Raw genomic sequence first — 24,256 nt, forward strand, 5'->3', positions numbered from 1 at the left:
AGCGAGACACCCGGGAGGCTGCCCCCGCAGCAAACCCGGCCAGCATCAGGACAGCTCCGTATGCTGGGAACGGGGGCAAGAAGACAGAGGGGCAGGGGTCAAAAGCACTGGGATCAGCTTTGCCTCTTTGCATTATATAGGAAACGTTTTTCCATGTAATTAATATTTCAAAATATAATTTTTAAAAGCTTAATACTTGATTATATGAGTTGAGAATCAAAAATGTTCCCACAAATGTAGGAAAAGATGTTCTGTAGCCACGTCGCAAGGAGTCATCCGAACCGGTTTTAAACCTGTCATCTCACTTTGGTGAACGCAGTTTTGCAGCCAACTAACAGGTGCCAACCCCTCACTCCTGGCAGCCAGTAGTCAGAGGCAGACCCACCCCAACAAACACAGCTGCGAGGCTCGGCCAAGCAGCACGTCTCACGTAAGTCACTGCGATGTCAAGTCAGGGCTCGGAAAGTCCCCACCCCAGCCCTGAGCTCTCCCCACGAGCCCCCTAGCAGGTCAGCAGTCTGCTGTGCTCAGAGACTGTGCCTGACCAGCAAAGCTGTCCCTTATGATAATAGCAATAAATTCAGCTTTCTCTTTTTAGTTCAGATGCTGAAAGGATACCGCATGACTTATTGAACCATAGTCCTCTATTACTGGATATTTAGATTGTTTCTAATACCTTATCATTATAAGTAACCCTTCCACCTAAGGTGTCCCCCTGGCAACATCAAAATCCAACATCTCTGCAATTCTGTACACTTTAGGGGTAGGAGCTGTGCTACCGTCGTTTATCCCCCCGCCCCACAGCCCGCCCCACAGCAAGGCCAAAGTCAAGTGCCTTTTAAAGAGCAGATGCTCAGTAACGGTTTGGTGATTGAAATTCTCCTCCTCATAGAGATTCTTAATCCACAGTCTATGGACAGGCTTTACAAGTCCATGGACATCCCTAACATTTTATGCAAAGTTTTAGGTTTACTGTATTCTTCTGGAAGAGGATCTAAATATTTCAATACGTTTTCAAAGGAGTATGTGACCCAGAGAAGACTGAACGCCTCTGTCCCTGCGGCCTCACCACGTTTATCATGGAACCAATTCTGCCTCTCCATGGGTTTAAACCACCGCTTTTCCTTTAGTTTGTTGGTCTCTGACGTCTCCTCTGCTTTACCCAGTTCGGTTCTTTCTCAGTCTCACGCCCACAATGTTTTCCTGACTTGCCTCGCTGCCTCTGCTTCTAACCTACCCTAAACCCCTGCGGAAGAATCCTGCTTCCAAAGTCTGACCCCTTGACCTGGTCCTCAAGGCCCTCAGTGATGCGGAGCCCACATCTCTTTCCTGCTTCAACACCCCAAGCACTAACTTTACCCTGTTAGGGTAGCTCCTCAAAGACAGGAATCTTTGTCTGTTCTATTAACTGATATATCCCAAGACCGACACAATACGACCGATAACTGTTGAATGAGTGAATAAACACTTTCTAATATGGACTAATGGGGTTTTCCAGACTACTTTGCTGCTCTGTAGATTCCATCTCTCTACAAGCATAGCGTTCTTCCTTACCCCTACCAGTGTACACACACAGACCAATTCAGATGCTGACGCTTTCTTTGCTCACATCCTTTAGAACTGATTTGGTTTCCTTCCTTTTGTACATACAGTCCTCATTCCTGGTAATCTGCATGACTGTACTATAGTCTTTTGAAAATATGTCTTATCTTTCCTAATGGATTATGAACAGAGTTTGTGGCTCTGGCATTATTGCTATGCCCTTAGTAGTTTCCCGGAAAATATTGTTTAATGAGTTAATGAAGAAAAGAGTGTATATGGTTTGAAATGGCAAGATTTTTGACAATTTTTGAAGAAAAAGATCGCTTTCTATTTCTTCATCTCCACTCAGCATATGAAAGGTAAGGTGGAGGGGAGGCAGAGTGAGAAGTTTCATGAGTATTTTTAAAATGTGGTTTACCATACTTTATTATCTCTTCTAAGAGGAGATAAAAGACATCTTGGAGCAGAATGGAAATTGAGCATAAATGTTTATGAGAGAAAACATCCATACTATTTCTTGTCTTCGTAAATGCAACTTATTTTACATGCCACAAACATTTTAAGACATTTTAAGATAATTCAAATATTACAAGAAAGTTGATTATAAAAATAACTTTTTAAAGATATAATTTAATATCAACTCAAAGTATTACTTTTCTAACATCGCAGTTACAGTGAAAACTTTTTCCAAACATCATATTAAATGACACAATTTTACTTAGTTAAAAACATGAAAGCTAATGAGAGATAATATGTAATTATGTCTTGCAGACTATTATGCTTGTTCAAACAGAATATCCATGTTTTTAAGGAACTATCTTTCCTTTCATTTCTACAACCTTCAATTTTCAGACTGGACTAAAAAAATCAATGTAGTTAATTTAAATTAATTAATTCAAATTACATTAAAATTAATATAATTAATTAAAAATTAATGTAATTAAATTTTCTATTTGTTGTTCATTTAATGAAATAGTCATATTGCTTTGCCATTCATTGGACACAATGTTTATTGAACTGAATGTTGAAAAAGGTTTAATCCATCCATGACGTGATCATACTAATTCTCTCAATCACATGACAATCTCCAAGGTCAACTACTTAATTGAGGATTAGTGGGGAGATGGTCATTTACAAGACTTCTGATGATCACATTTCTAATTTCAAAGTCCCTTTTTGAAACAACTAATTGGGACAGGAAATGAATGAACATTTGTCAAATCCATACTATGTGCCAGGTGAGAATACCCATATGAATAAGAGAAAGTCCCTGCTGTTGCATCCTAGAACATCTGAATCTTACTTTGAGTCAAGGTTAAGGTCTCAGTTTGATACAATCATTACAAGAAACGGTACTTTAATTACAGACTCCTTTTTCTTTTCCATCATTATGTACAAATCCTAACTAGAGAAAATGGCGAACTAGTCTAAATTGCAAAACATTCACAAATGTCATATTTAGTGATTTTTCAATTTTAAGTCACTTCTAGGAAATCGATTGAGTCATTTTATATGGTTGCTTTACCCAGAACAATAATCTAATAAATAGGAACCCCAAGTGTTTTGGTTTTGGTCACTGCCTATTTTTTTGTAAGAATCCCATGGAGAAGCTACATCCTCTATTATAAAAGGAAGAAATTGGACAGTTTTGGAAAAGGGCTGTGATATCATTATCAATATCACTATTGATTAACTGCTCTGTAACTATTGGTGGATCCATTCTCAGAAAAAATGCCCATATTCCTGAATTTGGCCCTATTTCTGAATATGCCAAATTAGTATTGGTTACGTTCTCTGTACAGACTTAGTAACTGTGGTCAGTACTGTGAACTAAAATGATGTGCGTTTAATGACAGCTAAACCTAAAGAATAACATGGGGCAGCTGGTTTTCTGCCCTCGCTGTAACTCACTGGGGCGAATTTTCTCACCACTGCAACATATATCCTTACGTGGCCTTAACACCCATAAATGATCATGTAAGATTTACATGAACTTCCTTCCCACTACTGAATAAGAAAGCAAACTGTGAAATAAGCTTATGGAAATAGTTAAAGAATTAAGATCTAATCATATTTCAAAAGCTCACCCTTAGAGAAGCTCTCTGAAGCAGAGGCCACAGAAACTGAAACTCATTTATTACTTGGGCAGAAATACAAACTTTAGGAGAATGAAAGAGAAAAAAAAAAACTTTACTTTGCTCTAGGGAAGAAGCAACTATTCTCTGATGTGCAAAAAATAATTTATCATCAAAGACCAAATGTAAATGGGGCCAATTAACTTTTCTAAGATTTTCTACCTCCTATAATATTTTTATGTCTTTGCAACTGTTATGTTTTATACCAAAATCTAATGTTGCATGATTTGACAAATGTTAAAGGAAAATGACTACTGTATTTAACAAATTTCAACATACATAATACATATTTTAAATATGCTTAATATATTTATACATGAGTGGCACATTTGTTGGTACGATATTTTTAGGAAGCAGATAGAAGATGTATTTCAAATACGTGACTTCAGACATCATAAAATGTTGGCACTGTCCAGTGATCAAATGATGTTAATTGAATTATTGGTCAAGGAATAAATTATTTCAAATAAGCTGTGAATCTAGGAGTTAGTTAGATGTCCTGATTTGGCATACTCATAAATCCCATTAATATTTTACTTATTTTGGAAAATTTTCTACTTTTTGGCTCACTTGTATACAAAGAGATGTAACGAATATTAATTGAGAAGTTTATAAAATAATGTATTTATAGGAAGTTGCTATGTTAGGTTTGTTGGCAGTTCGATATAAAGCAGTAATCTCAATACTTAACAAAAGCTTTAGTTCCTTTCCTGGATAATTTGGACGTTCGAGAAGGTGCTGAAAGGACATTCTTGAGATTTAGTCATTAGACCTTCCTTATTAAAAAAGGCCTAGAGCTTATGTAGTTTTCTAGGGTCGTCTATACTGAGAGAATTACCATACCAATTCATTGAAAAATAACACCCGAAACATTTGACAACAAGTATGATGCCCTATCCCCCATTCAGTCTGCACACAGAGGTCTTCAGTTAGTTTTGTTGCTGTGCAGGTGAATTTCCCATCACCCAGACCCTCAAAGCTGCTCCAACCATATTTTTCATCAACCCAAGATGCTTTGATTGACTAGTCCAACAACTGTTGCCAAATGATAAGTGGTGGAGCATGGTGGTTATGAGCGCGAGCTTTGAAGTTAAACCAACCTGGGTGGTGTGACCACAGGCAAATTATCTAACTTTCTTGGGAATTATTTTGTAATGTGCAGAGAAGGTGGACTATAAAGATTAAACTGGACTGAGGTTTAGCCATGTAGGAACGGTGGACGTTCAAGATGGCAAGGGATCAGAGAGCGGTGAGTAAGTGCTGGAAGGAGGATAAGACCCGTTCTTTATGCAGGAGGGAGCAGGAAAAATAAAAAGCGAGGCAAAAGCGATCAAAAGGAGAGCTTGATAGACGGAGATCCTGAAGGTGAACTAGCTGAGTGAGGTTCCGGTCTAAGGCATGGGTGCACCGTTTGATGCATAAAGTGGAAGCAAGACAGAACTTACTTTACTAAAGCTGAGCTTACAAAACTGTAAGGCCAGGTATTAGAAAAGTCAGCTATCAAAATCAGTCTTTTGTAGTCAATTCTCGTTCCTCTTTCTTTCTCATTCTCCCACTTGAAGTCCATAAAAATAACAATTTGCTTTATTGAGGAAGCAATTTTCTTCCTGACATGTCCCCAAGACTGGGCTGCTTGGCTGCTTTTGCCACTGGTAGTAATATTTATTTGTCGATGTTTATAAGTGACACATACAGGACATATGTATGCTTATGAAACACGATAAAGAACCCTCTTAAAATGACCATACAGCTTAATATCCAGCATTGCAAGGGCCGGTGCTTCCTTCCCCACTGCATCCCCTGACTCTCCTGAGAATTAGCACTCTCTTGAATTTTATTTATTGCCTGGCTTAAAAAATAGTACACGTGTAAGTGCCTCTAACGTATTATTTGGTTTTACAATTTTCAGCTTTATAAATCCATGTAATTGTGCTCCATGTAATTTCCTGAAATGGGCGGTTTCTCACACAGCACTGTTTCTAAGACTTATTCACGATGTTTCATTTAAAGCTGTATTTCGTCCATTTTCACGGCTTTAGTATATCCCACTGTGTGAACAGACAAAAATCATGCATTCATCTGTTAACGGGCATTTGAACTTTGCAAGTTTCTTCCTCCATGAGCTAGGCTGCTACGGACATTCCAGTACACATCTTCTGGTGTGTATTTGTGAATTTCTAGGGTGTATGCTATATGCTAGTGAGTTGAACTGATGGTTGATAAATCGAATGTTCAACTTTACAGGATAATGCCACCAACATTTTGTATTCTCACCACAGTATATGCATTCTTTTTGTTCCACACTTTCAACCACACTTTGCATTGTCAATTTCCTATTTTTAACAACAGCTTTAATAAGGTATAATTCGCATTTCATAAAGTTCACACTTTAATCTGCACAAGTCACTGTTTTCTAGTATATTCACAGAGCTATATATCTATCACTGCTACCAAATTTCAGGACACTTTTATCACCTCAAAAAGAAACCCCACACCCACTCATGGTCACATCCCATTTTCTCCTCCCCCAAAGCCACTGGCAACCACTAATTTTCTTTCTGTCTCTATGGATTTTCCTATTCTGGACATTTCACATAAACAGAGTCATACAACATAGGCCTTTTGTGTCTGACTTCTTTCCCTTAGCATGTTTCCAAGGCCCACCTATGTTGTGGCGTGCATCAGTACTACATTCCTTTCCACTGTCAAATAATACTCCCTTGTATGGATATACCACACTTGCTTATCTATTTGTCAGTTGATGAACATTTGAGTTGTTTCTATTTTTTGGCTATTATAAAATGACACTGCTGTAAACATTCTTGTAAAAGTTTTGTTTGGGAAATATGTTTTCAGTTTTCATGGATAAATACCTAGGAGTGGGATTGCTAGGTCATATGGTAACTCTATGTTAAACTTTCTGAGGAATTGCTAAACTATTTTCCAAAGCAGCTGCACCATTTTTCACTCTCACCAGCAAAGTATGAGGGTTCTAATTTCTTCACATATTTGTTAAAATTTGTTATTTTCCATCTTTTCGATTATAGCCATCCTAGTGGTATGATGTGGTATATCGCTGTATTTTTTGATTTTCATTTCCTTAATGACTAATGACACTGAGCGTCTGCTTGTTGGCCATCTGTATATCTTATTTGGAGAAATGTGTATTCAAATCTTTTGCCCATTTAAAAAATTAGGTTATTTATCTTTTTTATTGTTGAGTTCTAGAGGTATTTATATAGAATGGATACTAGACTCTTATCCAGATATATGATTTACAATTACTTCCTTCTATTCTATGAGCTGTTTTTATACTTTTTTGATAGTGCCCTTTAGAGCACAAAAGTTTTATATTTTGGTAAAGTCCAATTTATCTTTTTTTGGCATTTGTCCTTTTGTTGTCATATCTAAAAATCCTTTGCCTAATCCAATGTCATGAAGATTTACACACATATTTTCTTCTGAGTTGTACAGCATTTTCCTCTTTTATTGTTTCCTTCTAAGAATGTTACAGTTTTAGCTCTTATATTTAGGTCTATGATTCATTTTGAGTTAATTTTTTGTGTATGTTGTACATTAATTTTTTGTGTATGTTTCTCCCCTGAATTTTACAACAGGCTTCTCACTATTCTCTCAATTCTGTCCTATTCTTTCCATCCACTTTTTTTCTGTCTGATATAGATCCACCCACTGGTGTTCTATGTAAACTGTGAGTGTGATCCCATCGTCCAGCCTCCTCTCTGCAGCCTTAACCTCTCCAGCCCCCCACTCCTTCTGTTCCTTGCACAGAAGCTGTAGTAAACACATGAGCTCAGGTCATTCTCTGAAAGCTCTACTTGCTTTTGGCTTTTCACAGTGATGGTCTAAAATAGTGGCTCCAACCTGGGAGCCTTGGACTTACGAAGCATCACAACATTATCAGAGGACACGAGAAAAAGCCCGTTAGAAGTGCTCGGGGCCTGAAGATAGAATCTTCATGATCTTCTGTCGAAGGGTTTTCCCCACCTCCCCAACCCCCATTACAGAGGTTGAGTTCTTCAGACTGTCCAGTTTCCTCCAACTAGGCCTTTGCAGAATCACTGCCAAGACTTCCATCTTAGTCTAACACCCCCCTTGGGAATACACCTGATGCACTCACTCACCAGCTGGCCTTTTATTTCCTTTCAGACCAAAATCAGCACTGCAGGCCATCATATCTATATCCCAACTACATGTTATTCTGATCCCATTTGGAATGGGGAAGTCTTAATTCTCATATCAGTTTTGGGGGGTGATTTGTTTATATCTAATGTCAGATTGATTTATTATAGTATTAGTGTAAGTCTGATTTCACTAGAGAAAAAGGAATCAATAAAAGTATGACAAGAGGAAACAAAATAAAACAAGGAAACAAAATCTTGAGAAATAATTTGCAAAGCTTAAATGTCTGTTAATAGTCTATAGCATTGAAAAGTATTTCCCCAAACAGGATTACAATGAAGGAGGAAATTAGGAGAAATGATATCAGTGTGAAAGAAGAAAAATGTTGTTTGAGACTCTAAACTTACTAAATCAGAATCACCAGGATCTCATAATCCAGGAATTTGTATTAAAAGCTCTCCTGTTACTTCTGATAATCAGCCCATTTGCAGAACCACTGTTCTAGTTAATTGAGGATATGACTGAGGGCACTTTCTTAAATAAAAGCATTAGGACAGGAACTTCGCTGGTGGTCCAGTGGTTAAGACTCTGAGCTCCCAATACAGGGGGCCTGGGTTCGATCTCTGGTTGGGGAACTAGATCCCGCATGCCACGATTAAAGATCCTGCATGCTGCAACAAAGAGCCTGCATGCCACAACTAAAGATCCCACATGCTGCAACTAAGACCCGGCACAGCCAAATAAATTTTTTTTTTAAAAAAGCATTAGGACAATAATTTATATAAATCACATAATTTCAGCTTACCATTCTGCTATCTCACTTCTACTGTGATTTATTTTTTTCATAAAAAGAGCCCAATAAGTTGAGATTGGTTGTTTTAAATGAATGAATATCATCAACTTTGATAACCCTGAAAGGGTTTCTATGGTAACAAAGAACAAAGATAATAAACACCAAGATCTAAATAATCAAGGTTGCTTAGTGATCTTAGGCTGGCTTACTTTTATTGGTTTTAAATGCAGTAAAAAGCAAACAGTTCCAAGGAGCCAGACACTATTACTACCAGAGTATGTGACTAATTATGTGCTCCCCCCAAACCCCAAACAAAAATAGACTGGAATATACTGTTTACTCATGAAAGCAATTAAAATACATAAATACAATTTTCACCAAGTCCACCATTCTCAGCACGTAGTTATTTATCTAATTCAAATCATGCAGCTAGGTGTTAGAATTAATGTCTCTGAGCTAAATACAAATATGGAAAGTCATTTTGGGGTTTGATCCTCATTCATTTTCAACCAAATATCCAAATTCATTTTGAATTCGCACAAGAACTGCAACAGCTTCACCTAAATCAGTTTTCTACAAGTTAAACATCCTTCCTATACTCAGATGTGATTGTGGAACTACTTTGATCTTTATTCCCAAATTTATTGCTCTGTGTAATCCATGACAAAATATAATGTGATTTACTATATCTCTATATGACAGCCCAGCAGCTGACAGAACTTAATAATTTAGCATAAGAAAAAAACCTTCTGGCACCAAAATATACAGATCATAATGGGGACTCTTTAGTATCAGTTTACAATGAAGCCTATACAAGCCCATCATAAGAACTTCAAAACAATTCTTTTTTTCTCATGCATTTAATGAAGGAGATTTTTATTCCTTAAACGTGCTTTGTAGCTGCAAGCAAAAAATTTTGGAACATTTTGCTTTTGTTCTCATTAAAACAATGCAGGACTAGTCGCATACTAATGTTCTTTTCTCAAAGAAAGGGACTAAATTTCTCCATTTAATTTGAAATAAGTGAATAAACACAAACATGGGAATCTTAGGAGACTCTAAAAAAAAGGAAATTGATATTTGGTTATGATAGAGAAAAAGGACAGGTTAGATAGTTAGGCATTACTTATAATGAAATCAAGACCTGTCTTTGGAATTGCTAGAACTGAAGTTTCCCTGAAATTCCCTCTCTCTGAATGTGCGTCTGCATTCAGGGCAGGAAATGTCAGACCGGATGGTGCTAAGGTCTCCTGTGAGACCACTTCTCAGGGGGTCGGTGGCTCTGGTGCTGCGGGTGGCAATGGGCCCGAGGGTCTCACGCTCCTGACCGAGGTGGCAGAGCGGGGCTGCCCCTGGCTCCCTCGTCCAGCACCCCTGCAGAGGACGAAGCCTCGGCCACGTGGTCTGGTTGGGCTTCCGGAGCTCCACGTAGCCTCTGGAACCTCACTGGTTTCCTAGCACTGAGATTCTCAACAGAATCCCCCCAGACCCCTGCCCCTTGGATCTTTAGGTATTTGTCAGCCTATGATCCAGTCAGTGAGGAGTCACCTCCTGTCGCCTCTCCAGGATATTTGGTTATAAAAGACAAATTATATATTCATCACTTCAATTCAAAAATTTGACACAACGTCTTCTTACAGGTATTTGAATGAAAGAGTCTCACCTAGGTGAGTATATTGCTGGGACTTCCAAGACGCCATCCATGCGCTGCATCTATCTTCCTGAATCCACCATGGGCCACAATCTGATCCCCTGCTTTGCAGGTCCACACACTCAATGTTGCCAGTGCCCCCGGGTGGGTTATTTGACTCATACAGACTGAAGCCATAGCAGACCCAGGTTCTAGAGGGTGTTTTCTGTTATCCTGTCTTCTATCCTTTCTTAAATGTCCTTTAGATTTGCACATAACCTTGCTCACATTCTAAACCAGCTTCTTGACATGCTTCATACCTATCATGTGTCAGAAACACTCATCTCTAGTACTGTAATCTCAGAACAGAACTTGGAAAAATTCAAAGAATTTTTACTGTCTCTTGTTTGGAAAGGTTATAGTTAATTGCTTCAGAATGCAAAGCTACTAAAATCCTTGAAGTGCTTTTCTGATGAACTGTATGACTGCTTTTCAACCCATCCCAAATAAAAGAACAAATAAAACTCTATATGCAAATGTACCACAAGCCAGGCTTTGTTCCGGAGTGCTTTGGTGGACTCTCAATCTTTTTAAATGGTCACAAGCCTTCTGAATATTTAAATACAAAAAAAAAAAAAAAAAAAGACATGAACTAAATAATTTACTAGCCAAAGAGGCAGAAACTAAATTTTAAAATTGTCTTGACTGGTGAAAGGTATAATACAAATGTTTCAACCCAAAATACACTCAAAAGCTGTTCCCCTCCATCTGGTTTACAAAGTTCAAATATAAAAATGTAGTATTTAATTCTCCAGTGTTGTTTCCCTTTTATTTTGAGGTGAAATAATGAGAAAATGTTTTCTATGCACAATCTCCTAAAGTGTTATTTTTTTCCCCACATTTGAAATAAAATCTGTGGCTGCCAACAGAAGATCCTTAGGAATATCTACCAGTAAGAAACCCTACATCCTTCACAGCTTAGACGAAAAGCTCCTGATGCTTCCAATACACTCATCTCTCCACTTCACCCCGACATACCGCATTATTGGTTAGATCTACTCTCTTGTTTTTGTCTCCTACTCAACTCTGACTTCAGAGCCAAAAATTCAGGGTTTTCGCCAAATCAAGGAGTCTCAAGCCAAGGAATTTGGATGTTACTCTGGATGCAGTGGGTGCATTAGAGGTTTGTGAGCCGGAGCGAGGTGAGCTATCACAGGGAAGACGCGTCCCCCAGGACTAAGGAGAAGGAACCAGAAGAGCAGAGCAGAAAACGGTGGCGACAGTCGGAGAATTGCTGCTTTTGTTTCAAGTCCTAACACAGCTACAATAATTGAGGAGACAAATGAAGTGAAATGGGGTTATCCCAGCCTTGTGCCTCTTTCTGAAGGAGAAAGTTACATTAGGGGAAATCAGAAAATTAAACCAAAGGAAACAACAGCATTTTGAACTCTTTACATGTTATCTACCTTTCTACCATCTATCTTACAGAAACACGTGGGCACCCAAATGCTGACAAGCTCACAGATGGATTTTCCTATAGTAATTCTTCGTTTAAACATGTTTAATTTTGGTATATTTTTCAGAGTGCAACTGGGATAAATGGAAGATGTATTGAGAGATCTAACTATGGGTGAATCATAAATAATCCCTTAGAAACTGAGGATAAGAACCTTGTCTTTGTGTGGATGTGAAGTCACCTCTCATAGCTGTTCCCACCTCTTGATACACTCTTCCCAGTATTACGGATGGCCTTCTCTTCCATAACCCATTTTCTGTTTTTAAATTGAGATATAACTTATTTACCATCTTATTCACCCTTTTCAAGTGTACAGTTCAGCAATTTTTAGTATATTCACAAAGCTGTGCAATTATCGTATTTGTCTAATTCCAGAGTATTTTTATCACCTGAAGGACACCCTGTACCATTAGCTGTCATTCTCCATCCCTGCCTCCCCTCAGGCCCAGTAAACCCCTAATCTACCTTCGGTCTCAATGAATTTGTCTATTCTGAATGTTTCATATACATGGAATAATATAATATGTGTTTTTTTTGTGTCTGGCTCTTTTCACTTGCACAATATTTTCAAGGTTTATCCTTGTAGCATGTATCAGTAGCTCATTACTTTTTTGTGGTACGCGGGCCTCTCACTGTTGTGGCCTCTCCCGTTGCAGAGCACAGGCTCCTGGCGCGCAGGCTCAGTGGCCATGGCTCACGGGCCTAGCCGCTCCGCGGCATGTGGGATCTTCCTGGACCAGGGCACGAACCCGTGTCCCCTGCATCAGCAGGCAGACTCTCAACCACTGCGCCACCAGGGAAGCCCTTGTTCATTACTTTTTATGACTGAATAACATCCCACTGGATGGATATACCACATTTTGTCTACTTACCATCATTAGATGGGAATTGGGTTGTTTCTACTTTTCGAATACTGTAAATAATGCTGCTATGAACATTTGTGTACAAGTTTTTGCATGAACATGTTTGGAATTCTCTTGGGAAACACTCGGGAGTGGAATTGAGAGGCCCTATAGTAATTCTATATTTAACTTTTTGAGAAACTGCCAAATGGTTTTCCAAAGTGGCTGCCCCTTATGTTCTAATTTGCCCACATCTCTGACACTTCTTCTCATCTGTCTTCTCGATTACAACCATTATAGTGGGTGTGAAGTAGTATTGCATTGGGATTTTGATTTGCATTTCTGTAATGACAAATGATGCTGAGAATCCTTTCATGTGCTTATTGGCCATTTGTATACCTACTTTGGAGAAATGTCTATTCAAATCGTTTGCTCATTTTAAAATTGGATTTTCTGTCTTTTTATTGTTGTTATGAGAGTTCTTCATATGGGTTTCTAGACCCTTAACAGATAGATGACTTGCCAATATTTTCTCCCATTCTGTGGGTTATCTTTTCACATTTTTGCTGGCTATATTCTTGGAGGCACAAAAGTTTTTACTTTTGATAGAGTCCAATTTGTCTATGTCCTCTTTTGTTGCTTCTGCTTTTGTTGTCATGCCTAAGAAACCATTGCCTAATCCAAGGTCCCCCAAATTTACTGGTATATTTTCTTTTAAGAGGTTTTATAACTTTAACTCTTACATTTAGGCCTAGCAGGGCTGCTATCAACAAATTCTCTTAGTCTTCGTTTATCCATGAATCTTTTATTTCTCCTTCATTTTTGAAGAATGATTTTACCGGATGTAGAATTCTTGGTCAATAGTCTTTTTCTTTCAGGACTTTGAATATTTCATTCCACTGCCTTCTGACCTTCATGGTTTCTGATCAGAAAACAGCTGTTAATATTTCCATTAGCTCTTTAGATATAGTTTCTTTAGTTCTTCAAGAATATCTAAAAGAACTGATTTAAAGACTTTATCTAGTAAGTTCAACATGGGCTTCCTCAGGAATAGTTTCTACTGATTTTGTTTGTACCTGCCCCTAGGCCATGCTTTTTTGTTTCTTTGCATGTCTCATAATTCTTTTGCTAAAAACTGGACATTTTGAATATCATAATGTGGCAATTATGGAAATCAGATTCTCTCCTTTCCCCAGGGTTTGTTGTTGTTGCTAGGGTTTTTTTGTTTGTCTGTTTTGTATTTTAGTGACTCCTCTGAACTAATGCTATAAAGTATGTACTCTCTGTCATACGCGGTCACGGAAGTCTCTGCTCTGTTAGTGGTCTGCTAATGACTGGGCAGAGGTTTCCTTAAATGCCTAGAACCAACAGGTCTTCCAGATTTCACCAAGGGCTCTGTGTGCGTGTGAGTGCACACCTTCCACACTCAAGTGGCAGATTACAACCCTGCCTTCTCTTCCCGCTTGTGCAGAGGCTCAGGGTCAGTCAGAGGTGAGAACTGGAACCTCCTCAGATCTTTCCTGAGCACGCATACAGCCCTACGCATGTACATGGCATGCTAGATTCCAAGGAATGTACTGGAGATCACCAAAGCCCCCATGGACAGCTCGGTCCCAGCTTACACCTTAAGCTTTTGAGTTAGCCTACTGTTTGCCCCGACTACTACACACCACCTCAGGCAGCTGGGACCCTAAACAATGATCTTTAGCTGTTTTTGAAAAATGCTCCTCCGGTAAAAGAGTTCTCACACTGTGTGAGCTCCAAGTCAGGACAAATAAAGACAGCCTTGTGGGTGGGGTCTTCCTGGGACCCATCGGACAGGTGGGTTAAATAGTAATCAAATAATAGTTTTCAGGAAATGGGGCTTTGAAGGAGCTGCCCTGCTCTGCCCCCTCTGGTGGCTTCTAGGCTGCTGATTTTCTCCTTGATTGCTGGCTGTTGGTTTTCAACACTAATGCAGAGCTGGGAAGAAAGTATGGAAATTGGGAAAGTTGAAAAGTCACAAAGCTGGCTGTTCCTAGCAAGATCCCGATTTTATTTTTGTTTTGTTTTTGAATGAATGCTCCTTGGATTGCTGTAAGCTTTTGGTTAATTTCCATAGTTCTGAAAAGGTTATGATCATTTTTGCCTGTTTTCTCATTGCTTTTATGGAGGACAATTTTTGGAGGTTCTTATTTTGCCATTTTCCCTGGCATTCTCCCCAGCACACTCATTAAGTGTTGTTTTCCACAGGGTTATATCCTTTCCTGTTTTCTCTTCTTATTCCACAAACTTTCCTTGGGAAATATTATCCCTGTCTAGGCCTTCAAATTCTACCCAAAAGTCAGTGACTCTCAAATCTACATCTTCTACACTAACATCCTCCCTTGGAAGACTTACTGATGAACAACGGCCATTTCTGTGTGGGTATTTTACAGGTGTCTCCAGCCCAACAAGTCTGAAACCACTCATCCACTTGGTTCCCATACTAGGAAACTGAGAGGCATCCTAGATTATTCTGTTTTTTAAAAAATGTCAAGTCTTCACTAAAACACCTCCTCTGTCAAATATTCCAACATCCCAACTCCCACAAAGTGAGTCATTCTCTTATCTTAATACACTTCTCCCCTTGTGTAACTTTTGTTTACACAATGATCCTCTCCCTAGACTATCAGCATCGTCAGCAAGAACTGACTCATGTTCTCATCCCTAGGACTCATCACAGCACCCAGCACACTAGAGTCAGTCATATGTTTTATCCGTGTAGCAAACTATTTTCCAAAGATGGCCACACCAATATATACACCTTCCCACATGTTCTTCTCACAACATAGTGTCAACGTTCCTCCATCAAAAGATGGGGTCTCTGTTCTCTCCTCTTGAGCCTGGGCAGAACTTTGTAACTGCCTCCACCAAAAGAATGAGGTGGAAATGACAGTGCTTGATTTCTAAGGGTAGGTCAAAAAGGTGATATGGATTCCACCTGGTTCTCTGTCTCAGGACATGTGTGTTGGGAGTCCTGAGCCAACATGTGAGAAGTCTAGCTACCCTGAAGCTGCCACGTGAAGAGACCACGTGGAGATGGGGAGCTGTTAGACAGCCTTCCCTGTACAAGCCAGAAATGTAAGTGAAGAAGCCCTCAGATGGCCTCAGCCTCAGCTATGTCCGACTGCAGCCACAGGAGGAATCCAAGCCAGAAACACTCAGCTAAACAGCTCCCCAACTCCTGACCCACAGAAACAGTTAAGAGATAATAAATGTTGTTTCTGAAGCCACTACATTTTGTGGTGATTTGTTTTACAACATTAGATAACTGAAAAAGTAATAAATGCAGAAAGGAAGATGATAGAGAAGTATCTTGGTGCATACACAATATTCATCTTTGTTTTCTCTACCATGTATCATTTTTAAATGGAAAAAAAGTGGTAAATATGTGATTAAAAGAAAAGTATCTCATACCTGCATCAAAAAATGTCAAAATGTAATTAATGTGTATGCAAAATGAACTTGCATCCAGCAAGGAAGTCTTTTCCCAAAATACTTAGGGGTTGCATGATTTTCTCAAAATATAGTTTTTCAAATAATAATTTGCTTATTTAACCAAGTACTATATGGTACCCCAAAAGGCAAAAACCTTATTCTTCATTCCCTCCAAATAGATAATTTCATAAATATAACTTCTGGATCATAAAGATAACTTCTGGATCATTGATGTTACAATGCTTGACTGTTCTTGGTAAATTTTTCCTATATTAAATGTCTTGACATGTTTTTGTAGTGTTCTAATCAAGAGAGTCCTTTTATAAATCATTGAGCACTTCTGTTAATTCTGAATTTTCACACATTAGTGATACTTAATGAATTTAAAATAGTTTATATTTATGAATTATTTAAGATAGCCTATATGTAAACAAATCCACAATGACAGAAATAATGATTCTGTTTTTAACACATATTTAACCTCAAGCTAATAGCTGTGAATATCTTGAGATTATATTTCTTTAGAACAATGCTTACTTAACACAGATAAAAGAAATTAAACATTAAACAAAGCCTCATCCAAAAGAATTTGCCACTTTTCAATAACCTTTTAACGTGTTTTAAAAGAGTTGGGATTAATTACCTATAGTTTCTAAAAATGTGTATTGTCTGGTTTATCTAAGCCAAAAGGAATAGCAATTTAAGTAAAAACAAGAAAAGCTTTGACTCACAAATATAAAAGAAAATGTCTTTGTATCATTAAAATTAAATGTGCAATCTATGCTCCTGACGCTGTTTTGTATTCTAAGTCTATAAAGCTTTCTCTAAAAAAGAAATTTTAGGTATTTTTCCGTTTCAAATGTTGCTGAAGAAATCTAATTATTCACTCAACACATATGTTGGGAGCACTATATAAACCGGCAAAATTTCCCTTAGAAGAGATATGTAGTTTACAGTTAAATATCAGGAACACTGTCCTCAAGTCACATTTTTCTTTTTGCTTAGTACATTGAGCATAATTTTACATAAAGTATATTTCTGATGTCATCATTTAAAAAAATCCCTTATTTGAGTTTTATTTGCCAATTTCAGTCAGCTACATTCTGGGCTGAAGCAAAAACATTAATAGTGCTTTGTGAATTATTTAAAATACTATATGTATATGGGTGAATGTATAATTTATTGTCAGGATTCGATAACTTTTGAGAGTGAATGGAGTGTTAAGAATCACAGCGAGAAAACAGGCATTGAAACAGGAACCTGAGGTCACCCGAAGTATGCATTACATCTCCGCTACACTATTAACAGAACAAGATTAAACACCACCATGCTAGGTCAGCTCCACAGTCCATCTGGCCAAGTCCGTTATGTACCCATAATCTTCACAGTAACAGGAAGAGTCATAAAGGTCTTCATCAACACCATCATTAATATATTTTATGTTATTTTATTATTTCTGCTGCCACCACAATACTCCCTTGCCCGGAGGTCAGAGTTCCAGTGACGACCATGTATATTATTTAGGAGCTGCCCCACGGCCCCTGCCCGTGCTATCGGGTGTAGAAAATCAGTCAACAAATTGGAAGCAGCTGCCACCAGGATAAAGTGACAACGGAAAGAAGAGGGAGGGGTGGGAAGAACCATGAAAGGGAGAGAGAACCGGAATGACAACGTGGGGCACAGTTATTGTAAGGAGTCTCTGCGTGGCACCAAATGTTCACACTGATGACTCTGAGCTGTCAGGAAGGGGCGTTGATGGTTTCGGCATTTTTTATCTAAAAGAGTAGAGCGGTATGTTAGAGAAAGCCTTCAAAATGAACGTTTTGGCACATACATGGTGATTACATTTTAGTTATATGGAAGCTGACATGTGGAACAATTTATTCCTAAGCAATATCTGATAAATGAGGCATTCCTGTACTTCCTTTTATTTGTCTTGAAACTATCTCTTTCAAGTTCTTCTAAACAGTGTTTGTTGAAAAAAAAATCAGCATTAACCCACTCATGGTATGAGAAGATTAGAGAATGTGACCCTAGAATCTCTCGATCTTCTGCCTAAAAGGAAAACTTATGTCTTCGTGTCCAAGATGCTTCATTCCCTTTATCACGTTAGTTATCTTGTTTCAAAAGTTCACTAGTTCTGTTATTTTCATAATTTTAAGCTTCATTAAGTTCATTCAAATCGTATTTGATACAAAAGCAGAAAAAAATATTTTGCTCTATTCCGTTTCCAGAGAGCAAGAAGTATCTGTGTCAGTTTCACTGGTTGGTGAAACCACGGCCCAAGAATTATTCTTTACGAAATCTTTTCAGTCTAATTGGGGAGCCAGAGTTGAAAAAACAATAAAGATACATCCATCTGTCCATCTAGCCAACAAATTTTTATTGGCTGCCCACTATGTGCCAGACACTGTTCCAGACACAGGAGAAACAACAGTAAAAAATCAAGCAATAAAAATAATAAATCCTAGGAAGTGCAAAGTAATGTGGAGAAAAAAGGTACAGTCCAAGCACAGAAAGTGAGAGGGGGCGCTAACATTTAGGCAGGAACCAGCTGGTCACTGGATGGTATGAGATCTGGAGGAGAAATCCAGAACAATCTCGGCCTATTTACAAATGGCGAGAAAGCCCCCTGCTGGATCTGGGTGACCAGGGGGAGGGGCAGGAGGTAAGTCAGAAAGGTGAGGGGCCAGATCCCACTGCACCTTGAGGGCAAAGTGAGGGAGTTTCCCTTCTGTCCTAATAGTGGTGAGAAGCCGTTGCGAGGTGTTGAGCAGAGGAATCCGTGTGAACAGCAGCGTTTAGAGAGAACAAGTGTGGAAAGGAGACAGGTGAGAGCCGCCGTACAGTCCAGCCGAGAGCCGAGGGTGCTTTAAACCAGGCGGTCGTGGCAGAAGTGACGAGAAGCCGTCTGACATGGGACGTACTTTGAAGACAAAATCAGGGGGACTTCCTGATAGGAAGGATGTGGCTGTGAAAGAACGAACTGCGTCAGGGATGCCTGCGAGTCTTATTTCCTGACTTGGAGAAGACTGGAGGGGAATTGAGAGCTCTGTTTCAGAAATGGTAAGTGCGGGGTCCTAGCATCCCAGCAGAATTTCAGGGCCGACATCTAGGAAGAGGCTGGATATACAAGTCCGGGGCTCGGGAGAGAGACGAGGACAAGAGATGCAGACTGGAAGCCGCCAGCATGCGGATGGCATTGACGCTGTGGGGTGAGACAGGGTCAGCTAGGATGAGAAAAGAAGCACGAAGGGGCGTGAGGACACGGTGGAGCCACTATCACAGCAGGTGTCCAACCAGGAGAAACCCCCGGGGAGTGTGACACCACCTGTTCACGTGATTAAAGTCTGTCAAAGAGAAAGTGACTGGTGGTGTCAGAACTGCCGAAAGGTCGACTGAGATGAAGACTGAGGACCAACACCGCGTTTAGTGCCGAAGCCACTTGTTGATCTGACACATGTTTCAGTTACTGGAGTGGCTAGAGCCCCAGTGACACGGGTGGAAGAAGAGAGTACGAGAACATGGAGCAGGTAGGCAGCCAACCCTTGCTGGGGAGTCTGGCTACAAAGAAAAGCAGAGGAATGGCGGCTAAAGGGGGTCTGCGTCATTGCAGCAGAGCATTTACTGCTTGTCGAGTACCATTCCCCTTCCCCACACCCCACCTCCGTTTTCCAGCCCCTGCAGGTAAGTGGGCCTTTGTCTAGTGATATTTGAAAGAGTGGAGTCTCCGTAGACTTCAAAAATAGACTTATGGTTACCAAAGGGGAAACGTGGTGGGGCAGGGGGTGGGGGGAGAAATCAGGAGCTTGGGATGAACAGACACACACTGTACCTAAACTACCTAACCAACAAGGACCTCCTGTGTAGTGCAGGGAACTCTACTCAATACTCTGTAACAGCCTAAATGGGAAAAGCATCTGAAAAAGAAGAGATACATGTATATGTATAACTAAGTCACTTTGTATTACACCTGAAACTAACACAACATTAATCAAATACACTCCACTATTAAGAAAAGAAATAGGGCTTCCCTGGTGGCGCAGTGGTTGAGAGTCCGCCTGCCAATGCAGGGGACACGGGTTCGTGCCCCGGTCCGGGAAGATCCCACATGCCGCGGAGCCGCTGGGCCCATGAGCCATGGCCGCTGGGCCTGCGCGTCCGGAGCCTGTGCTCCGCAACAGGAGAGGCCACAACAGTGAGAGGCCCGCGTACGCAAAAAAAAAAAAAAAAAAAAGAAAGAAAAGAAATATAATTTGAGCCACATATGCAATTTTAAATCTTCTAGTGGTCACATTAAAAAGTTAAAAGAAACAGGTAGAATTTTAAAAAAGTTTAAAGACCTTTGTACTTTAGGACTATAAAAATACTTTCCTATGTTTTTGCTTGTACTCTTTTAAAAATATTTTAATATTAAATCTATACAGAATAAAAAAATACTAAAAAAAGATAGTGGAGTCTCTTTGTTGAATGATACTGCACTTACGATCCGGGAAAGTATTAATCACATGAAATTTATTGGTAATTAACCAGTTTAGACCTACAAAAACAGCGCTTTCTTATGACTTAACAGTAAACCTTTGTTAAGCCAATGAAATCTTGGGGTCAATTTGCTACCACAGTATAACATAGCATAATTTGGTATAAGTGGTCAAAGAATTCTTTAAAATATTATAGAATGTTTTTATGATTTGGGAAATAATACAGTAGAGAGAAAAATGTTGCTACAAGAGAAGAGATGAATGATTAAAGGAAAAAGTCCTTCGGTAGAGGTGAGGCGTGCAGTGCACCAGCGAAGTCCTTAGACAGAGGCACACGCTTCCTTAAGTAAGGTGTCCATGCGTGTTCTAAGGGGGTAGGGGTGACCACACAGAGGTGGATGCAGCTGGAGGGGGATGTGGGATGGGCTGACGAGGTGATTCTCTTCTGTTACTTCTACTTTTTCAGCAAAACAACAGTCAACAATGAGAGGAAGAAAGTAAAAGGAACTGTTGGAGGTTTGAGAAGAAGAGAGGTATGAAATTTTCCTAGAGAGCGGGAAAATGAATTAACCAGGAAGTGCTGAGGGCCCACTCGAGCTTTTTGGCCTTAAGTTTAAGTAAGACCAGTTAACCTAAGTGTGTCTTCTCTTGAACTGTGTTCAACTGTTTAGATACAAGAGTAGGGTCCATGAGAATTTGGTTTAACCAGGCTTGGGGATTTGTAAGCAAGGGAGGGAGGAGGAAGTTGAGGGCAGTCCAAGGGGGTGGTGAGTGCACTGATGGGATGTGAAATCTAAGCTGGGGAATGAAGGCACAAGGAAGTTGATGGAATGTGAAAAATGGCAAGGTTCATGGATTAGAAGTCCCCATGGGGCAAAGATCTTAGTGAGGATGCTAAACTGAGTTAGAAAGGGGGTGGGCTAGGGACAGGTAGAGAGAGAGAGGAATGCCTGAAGCCAAGATTTTGAAGACGGTACAGGTATTAGAAAGGGCAAGGACTCTAGGTCATAACCATGGGCAGAGAGCTGAGGAGAAGAGTGATGAGCTAAAGGAACCGAGAGGCCAGTGTGATGGAATGCTTCTCACCAGTGGGTCCATCCATCCCATGCCATCTTGGCTGTGGACAATTATGACTCGTGTCAGGACATGCTTTGTACTTTCTGTACTGGTTTAATCACGTACAAGTTACAGCCAAGAAAGTCAAGCCTTATGAATAAGATAGTGTTTGAAAAATATCTAAATTTCATAAGAAAAGTGTGATTTAATTAAATAAAAGTTTTAAAAATTTTGCTCTTCATTAATCTATCGATAACTTAAAGCTAAAGGACAAGCCATGCATTTCTACAATAACAGAATGCCTTATTTTTGTCTACAACTCTAAATTGAAGTGGCACTCTACTACTAAAATATATGTAAAAACCATTCTTAATTTCTCTCCATGAATACCTGTTTTTTCATTGCTGTTTTCCAATCATACTCATATGTACTGAAAGCACCTTTTTCTTACTGAAAAGTATCTAACTCGTCTGTGGTTTTCATTTTCTTGCTTTGAAGGATATTTATATGGAAAAATGGCTTCTTCCTCTTGTCGATGGTTCATGTTTAAGAAAGGAATAGAATTCCTGCTCTGACACAGACCTAAAGAGCTCAGAGAAAATTCTTCCCTGTCTATCAAACGCAGCGGTCTAATGCGGCTGACAAGGACACCTAAAGGCAGCAAATGACAGTCAGCCATTTATAATGGAAGGTTTTCCATTGAACTATTTTGGGTTCCTATTATAAATAATCTCCAGATAGAAACCAACCAGATTAAAATGAAACATTACAATGGAAAAACAAAACTTCAGTTTTATTTAGAAAGAAAGCAACTTTCCAAACAAGCACCCTAATCTCTCAAAGACGACGATAAGGCAATCTGGCAGCTTTCAAAAGTCAAAGTGACTTTCAAGCACGGCTATTTAAATGGACAGAAATTTCTGCAGTTGTCAGTGCAAAATTTAAAAAGAGAACTAACACTTTTTTAAATGAATGTATAAAACTTTAGAATTTATATGAGATAAAATCTTGTTTTCAACATTTTTAAGGTTGAAAAAAAGCAGACACTGCTTTTCTAAAGCTATTATTGAACCAAAATGTTCAGAATAAAGAGTACATGGATGGACCTAGAGAATATTATGCTTGGTGGAAAAGTCAGAGAAAGACAAACATCACTTATACGTGGAATCTAAAAATTACACAGATGAATCAATATACAAAACAGAAGCAGACTCACAGACATAGAAAACAAACTTACAGTTACCAAAGGGGAAAGGGAGAGACAAATTAGGAATATGGGATTAACAGATACAAACTACTATACATAAAATCAGCAGCAAAGATTTACTGTATAGCACAGGGAATTGTATTCAATATCTTATAATAACCTATAATGGAATATAATCTGCAAAGAAATAGCTGAATCACTATGCTGTACACCTGAAACTAACAATATTGTAAATCAACTATACTTCAATTTAAAAAAAGGTAACGCATGAGTGAGCATTTCCTCTGATACCAGAGGACCTAGGTGACTTGCAGGACACTATAGGAAGATTACGCTTCTGGTCATCCTATACAAACACCAGGAAAAGGTCTGGTTCTTGTCCTGGGATCTGGACCAATAATTCTGCTTGAAAAGGTACATTAAGAGGATTCCATTGTTGAATGGATCTCAGATAGAGTTCAAAGTGATCAAATAAAAGCTAAAGATCAGTCAGGTACCAAATAGTCAAGAAGACCAATCAAGGTAGAAATAAGAAACATGGGTAATGGGCAGTTAGAAACCCAAATCAGAGTCTGGCTGGGAGTGAGGAATGTGGAGTAGGCATGAATTGGTTCATTCCCTGGTGGTCCAGTGGCTAAGACTCCGTGTTCCCAATGCAGGGGGTCTGGGTTTGATCCCTGGTCAGGGAAATAGATCCCACATGCCGCAACTAAAGATCCCGCATGCCACCACTAAGACCTGGCACAGCCAAATAATAAATAAATACTAAAAAAAAGAAAAACTTTAAAAAAAAAACAATGGTCTTGTGAAGCAGGATCTCCTTCTATCTTATGCTCATGGCGACTTGTCTGAGCCAAGAGACAGCTGGATTAGATGGGTAATGGCGTGGGAAGCAAACGATTCCCAGCGTAAGTTTTGGAGAAAGATACGCTGGAATTAGCATGTTGGTTCTGCACCTGTAGCTGTGTAACTCGGAGCAAGCTGCCTCACTCCTCTGAGCCGTAGTATCACCAACTATTCTACGGGAATAATAACTTCAAGGTGTTGTGAGGGTTAAACAATGTATGTGACAGTGCCTGGCACGTGGAAGGCACACATAAACCCCTTCCTCCATCGGGGCCAGTACATACTCTGCATGCTTATCCGTTGTTTAAATCACATCGATTATTTTCAGGAATCTGAGCACAAGGAAATGCAAATCAGAGGATCTGTGTTGTGTGACCTTAAGAAAATACAGAGATGATCATTTGTTTCATGACACTGGCAATGCCCACTTTTATAAGAAACACTATTTAAAAAATCTTGTGTTTCCTCATCAAATTGTTGGCTTGGAAGTGAGAAGGGAATAGAAGACAGTAAACAAACTTATTATTTGCAAACATAAACTCAGATAATAAATATCTTTATCCCCTAAAGGTGCCTATTTCTTGATAAGCATGAAAAGCTGAAGCTTGA

This window comes from Hyperoodon ampullatus, assembly GCF_949752795.1.
Source record: "Hyperoodon ampullatus genome assembly, chromosome: 19".
NCBI lineage: Eukaryota > Metazoa > Chordata > Mammalia > Artiodactyla > Ziphiidae > Hyperoodon > Hyperoodon ampullatus.